The 6,114-nt window shown below is 47.1% G+C and overlaps 1 long non-coding RNA gene across 1 annotated transcript; it reads right to left on the reverse strand.

The window, feature by feature from the left end:
• Nucleotides 1-1,278: 1,278 nt before the first annotated feature.
• On the reverse strand, nt 1,279-5,922 carry LOC140898533 (uncharacterized). Its single transcript, XR_012155012.1, has 3 exons — nt 5,563-5,922; nt 2,939-3,093; nt 1,279-2,180 (listed from the first exon to the last, which is right to left on the reverse strand). It is a non-coding gene; the product is annotated as an uncharacterized LOC140898533 (long non-coding RNA).
• Between the last annotated feature and the right edge of the window lie 192 nt (nt 5,923-6,114).

A 6,114-nucleotide genomic window follows, 5' to 3' on the forward strand; every position in this document is an offset into this window, starting at 1 on the left:
TGGGCTGTTAGGAAGACGATCCTGTCCTGATAGTGCCTATCACCAACAGCTAAAGAAATAGATCTTAAGATGGTTAAAGAAAACTTAGGTTTCAGAGTAGCAGCCGTGTTAGTCTGTATCCGCAAAAAGAACAGGAGTACATTAGTTAAGATGAGCTATTAACAGCAGGAGAAAAAAAACTTTTGTAGTGATAATCAAGATGGCCCATTTAGACAGTTGACAAGAAGGTGTGCGGATACTTAAGGAAATAGATTAAATATGCATAATGATGCAGGGAGTGGCTTGGTCATTACACATATTGAATCTATTTCCTTAAGTATCTTCACACCTTTCTCATCTTAACTAATTAGCCTCTCACAGTTTGTATGGTAACTTCCAACTTATCTGTATGTTTGTGGGTATATATATATATATATATATATATATATATATATATATATATATATATATATATATAATATATATATATATAATGTTCCACTCTATGCATCTGATGAAGTGAGCTGTAGCTCACGAAAGTTTATGCTCAAATAAATTTGTTAGTCTCTAAGGTGCCACAAGTCCTCCTTTTCTTTTTGCGAATACAGACTAACATGGCTGCTACTCTGAAAAAAGTACTCCTGTTCTTTTTAAAGAAAACGTAGTTTGATAGTATCCTGTCTGGCAAGAAATCACTTATCAATGGTTGCGGTTGTGAAACCCTCATTTCTGTATTATTTTATCTTTATGGCCCCCACTTTTCTATTGTTAATCTGTTTCTCTAATTGTTTTTGTTTGCTGTATAATTAATTTTGCCAGGTGTAAGTTAATTAGGGTAGTGGGATATAATTGGTTAGAGAATTATATTACAATATGTTAGGATTGATTAGTTAAATTTCAGTAAAATGATTGGTTAAGGTATAGCTGAGAATATTACTATACATACTGGGGTCAAACAGGAAGTGGAAGGGAAAATTGAAATCATGCTTGCTAAGGGGGGAAGGGAATGGGTATAGGGAACTTGGAACAGGGACACAGGCAAGGCTCTGCGGCGTCAGAGCTGGGAACAGAACACTGGGGAACAGACTCTATCAGCGTATAGCGATAAGCCCGACTGATGTGAAGGGCTTCGGAATATGCTTGCTTGGAAACTAACCCCAATAAACATTGCATTGTCTGCACTTTGGACTTCTGATCTTTTGCTGCTTGCTGTCTGTGTGACAAGAACCAGGGAAGTGGGAGGGTTGAGAGAAAACCCTCTAACATACTGTGACCCTATGCACCCTATATTCACACACTACTGCAGTACTATTTGTTCAAATTATGCCTTGTGCAGTATTACCTGAAAGCTAATAGACTGATTATTAATATGATTGTAAAATGCATGTGTTAATGTTACATGTGAAGTTCTAAATTCCCTCTGTACGATGTTACTAGAACTAGCCTGACCTAGGTAAAGGTAATTAACAGGTCTGTCTGAGACAAAGGAATGTAGGTTTACCTCAATATACATATTAGCAGTAAACAAAGCTCTCTAGCTAAAGGGCGTGTGTGTGTGTGTGTGTGTGTGTGGTGTGTGTGTGTGTCGTGATCCTGAACTCAAGAGGCAGAGATTTAACCTGGCTCCTCCACCCTAGAGAGACACAGGAGGCTGAATCCTCAGGAGGCCTTCCTAACTTGTAAGATAAAGACAATCACTTTGGGGATATAAGGATCAGGAAGAGAGACTCCATCTTTATCCTTCACCTTAGGAGACAAAGGAACCAAGTTCTTTGACCTCTGTGATGGGTCCTAGACAGCAAAAGCTGGAAAGGAGGCTGTGGGTGAGAGAAACCATCTTGAAGAAAAACTTAATCTAACAAGATACAGTCTTAGTCTTTTAGATGCATTTGCACTTTTATTTTCTTGTTATTTCTACCTTTATTCCTTTTACTTGGTATCACTTTATCCATGATTTTTTTGTTAATATACTTGTTTTGCTTTCATTAAAAATTGTCAGATTTCCCCAATAGGAACATGTTTAAGACAAGCAAATAATGCTGCTACTGCCCAAGTGGACTCGGATCTCACAGCACGAGGCACCGGACTGCTGTTTAACCCATCTGGAAATGGTCTGAGCAGATACATCACGGAAGAATTGGTAGGGGAAGTAGAAGTGGGTTGCAGCCTAGGCAGCAGTGACCATGAGATGATTAAGGATCCTGACAAAAGGAAGAAAGCAGATTAGCAAAATATGGACCCTGGACTTCAGAAAAGCAGACTTAGACTCCCTTAGGGAACTGATAGGCAGGATCCCCTGGAAGGCTAACGTGAGGGGGAAAGGTGTCCAGGAGAGCTGGCTGTATTTTAAAGAAGCCTTATTGAGGGGGCAGGAACAAACCATCCTGATGTGCAGGAAGAATAGCAAATATGGCAGGCGACCAGCTTGGCTGCCATATTTGCTGCATGCAGGGGTGTAATCAGGAAGGCCAAGGCACAACTGGAGTTGCAGCTAGCAAGGGATTTGAAGGGTTTCTACAGGTATGTTAGCAACAAGAAGAAGGTCAGGGAAAGTGTGGGACCCTTACTGAATGGGGGAGGCAACATAGTGACAGATGTGGAAAAAGCTGAAGTACTCAATGCTTTTTTTGCTTCGGTCTTCACAGACAAGGTCAGCTCCCAGACTGCTGCACTGGGCAACAGAGTATGGGGAGGACGTGAGCAGCCCATAGTGGTGAAAGAACAGCTTAAGGACTATTTAGAAAAGCTGGACATGCACAAGTCCATGGGTCCAGATCTAATGCATCCAAGGATGCTGAGGGAGTTGCCTGATGTGATTCCAGAGCCATTGGCCATTATCTTTGAAAATTTGTGGCGAGCGGGGGAGGCCCCAGACAAATTGGAAAAAGGCAAATATACTGCCCATATTTTAAAAAGTGAAGAAAGAGAACCCAGGAAACTACAGACAGGTCAGCCTCACTTCAGTCCCCGGCAAAGTCATGGAGCAGGTCCTCAAGGAATCCATTTTGAAGCACGTGGAGGAGAGGAAGGTGGTCAGGAACAGTCAACATGGATTCACCAAGGGCAAGTCATGCCTGACCAACCTGATTGCCTTCGTTGATGAGATAACTGGCTCTGTGGATATTGGGAAAGTGGTGGATGTGACATATCTTGACTTTAGCAAAGCTTTTGATACAGTCTCCCACAGTATTCTTGCCAGCAAATTAAAATAGTATGGATTGGATGAATGGACTATAAGGTGGATAGAAAGCTGGCTAGACTGTCCGTCTCAAAGGGTAGTGATCAACGGCTCGATGTCCAGTTGGCAGCCGGTAGCAAGTGGAGTGCCCCAGGGGTCGTTTTGTTCAACATCTTTATTAATGATCTGGATGATGGGATGAATTGCACCCTCACCAAGTTCACAGATGACACTAAGATGGGGGGAGAGGTAGATATGCTGGAGGGTAAGGATAGGGTTCAGAGTGATCTAGACAAATTGGAGGATTGGGCCAAAAGAAATCTGATGAATCATAGAATATCAGGGTTGGAAGGAACCCCAGAAGGTCATCTAGTCCAACCCCCTGCTCAAAGCAGGACCAATTCCCAGTTAAATCATCCCAGCCAGGGCTTTGTCAAGCCTGACCTTAAAAACCTCTAAGGAAGGAGATTCTACCACCTCCCTAGGTAACGCATTCCAGTGTTTCACCACCCTCTTAGGGAAAAAGTTTTTTCCCTAATATCCAATCTAAACCTCCCCCACTGCAACTTGAGACCATTACTCCTCGTTCTGTCATCTGCTACCATTGAGAACAGTCTAGAGCCATCCTCTTTGGAACCCCCTTTCAGGTAGTTGAAAGCAGCTATCAAATCCCCCCTCATTCTTCTCTTCTGCAGGCTAAACAATCCCAGCTCCCTCAGCCTCTCCTCATAACTCATGTGTTCCAGTCCCCTAATCATTTTTGTTGCCCTTCGCTGGACTCTCTCCAATTTATCCACATCCTTCTTGAAGTGTGGGGCCCAAAACTGGACACAGTACTCCAGATGAGGCCTCACCAATGTCGAATAGAGGGGAACGATCACGTCCCTCGATCTGCTCGCTATGCCCCTACTTATACAGCCCAAAATGCCATTGGCCTTCTTGGCAACAAGGGCACACTGCTGACTCATATCCAGCTTCTCGTCCACTGTCACCCCTAGGTCCTTTTCCGCAGAACTGCTGCCTAGCCATTCGGTCCCTAGTCTGTAGCTGTGCATTGGATTCTTCCGTCTTAAGTGCAGGACCCTGCACTTATCCTTATTGAACCTCATCAGATTCCTTTTGGCCTAATCTTCCAATTGGTCTAGGTCCTTCTGTATCCTATCCCTCCCCTCCAGCGTATCTACCACTCCTCCCAGTTTAGTATCATCCGCAAATTTGCTGAGAGTGCAATCCACACCATCCTCCAGATCATTTATGAAGATATTGAATAAAACCGGCCCCAGGACCGACCCTTGGGGCACTCCACTTGATACCGGCTGCCAACTAGACATGGAGCCATTGATCACTACCCGTTGAGCCCGACAATCTAGCCAGCTTTCTACCCACCTTATAGTGCATTCATCAAGCCCATACTTCCTGAGGTTCAACAAGGACAAGTGCAGTATCCTGCACTTAGGAAGGAAGAATCCCATGTACTGATATGGGCTGCAGAATGATGGGCTAAGCAGCAGTTCCGCAGAGAAGGACCTGGGGATTACAGTGGACGAGAAGCTGGATCTGAGTCAGCAGTGTGCCCTCATTGCCAAGAAGGCCAATGGCATATTGGGCTGTATTAGTAGGAGCATTGCCAGCAGATCGAGGGAAGTGATTATTCCCCTTTATTCGGCACTGGTGAGGCCACACCTGGACTATTGCGTCCAGTTTTGGGCCCCCCACTACAGAAGGGATGTGGACAAATGGGAGAGTCCAGTGGAGGACAATGAAAATGATTAGGGGGCTGGGGCACATGACTTACAAGGAGAGACTGAGGGAACTGGGCTTATTTAGTCTGCAGAAGAGAAGAGTGAAGGGGGATTTGATGGCAGCCTTCAACTACCTGAAGGGGGTTCCAAAGAGGATGGATCTCGGCTGTTCTCAGTGGTGGCAGATGACAGAACAAGAAGCAATGGTTTTAAGTTGCAGTGTGGGGTGGGGGGCAAGGGGGTGTCTAGGTTGGATATTAGGAAACACTATTTCACTAGGAGGGTGGTGAAGCACTGGAATGGGTTCCCTAGGGAGTTGGTGGAATCTCCTTCCTTAGAGGCTTCTAAGGCCTGTCTTGACAAAGCCCTGGCTGGGATGATTAGCTGGTGTTGGTCCTGCACGGGATTAGATGACCTCCTGAGAGCTCTTCCAACCCTAACATTCTATGACTCTATGATCATAACTCAGATGATTCTTAGAATAGGAAAAAATAACAAAGAGAAGTTCCTAAAACCTTTAGGTCTATTTAAAGACTATGCTAATACCCTTCCAGCATCTAAAGTATGCAACTCAGATGGCCCTTTATTAGCATGGAGCTTTGGAAAAAATACTGGTAAATTAACTGATTGACGCGAAACTTGGAAACTATTTTTGGCAAAAACCTGGGTCAGGCGCAAGGACCCGCCGTGTCTTCATGAAACCGAGCGAGCGGCAGGTCTGCCATCAAGGCGCGCAATTCCCGACCCCTCCGGCTCTCCTCACGGCCGCAGCAGAGAAGGGAAGCGCCGAGCACGGCGCTACGGGAGCAGCCCTCAGCGCGCAACCCTCCGCAGGCGCCTGCCCCGGCCCGAGCCGCTCCCCGCCCCTTGTTCGCAGCCCCCGGGTGACGCCGGGGGGCAGGGAGACCGGGCAGCCAACGCGAGGGGGCGGGGGGTACCAGGCGCCCGCGTGGGCACGTCGGGCTCCCACGGCCCCAAACCAGGACCGGCCCCACAGAACCAAAGCAGCGGCCGCCCCGCCCCTTTCCCGGCAAGCCCCGCGCAGCCCTGCCCCCCAGCGTGGTCTGCGCAGTCTCTGGACCCCTTTCCCAGCAGGCCCCGCGAGCCCAGGGTCTGCCCGACTCATGCCTGAGGGGCGCGCGGGCGCCCCCCGCCGCCTTCCTGAGGCTCCCCGCGCCCCGGGCCGGCGGCGCTGCGGGCTCCGCGCCGGGAGCG

This window comes from Lepidochelys kempii, chromosome 15 (genome assembly GCF_965140285.1).
Source record: "Lepidochelys kempii isolate rLepKem1 chromosome 15, rLepKem1.hap1, whole genome shotgun sequence".
Lineage (NCBI taxonomy): Eukaryota > Metazoa > Chordata > Testudines > Cheloniidae > Lepidochelys > Lepidochelys kempii.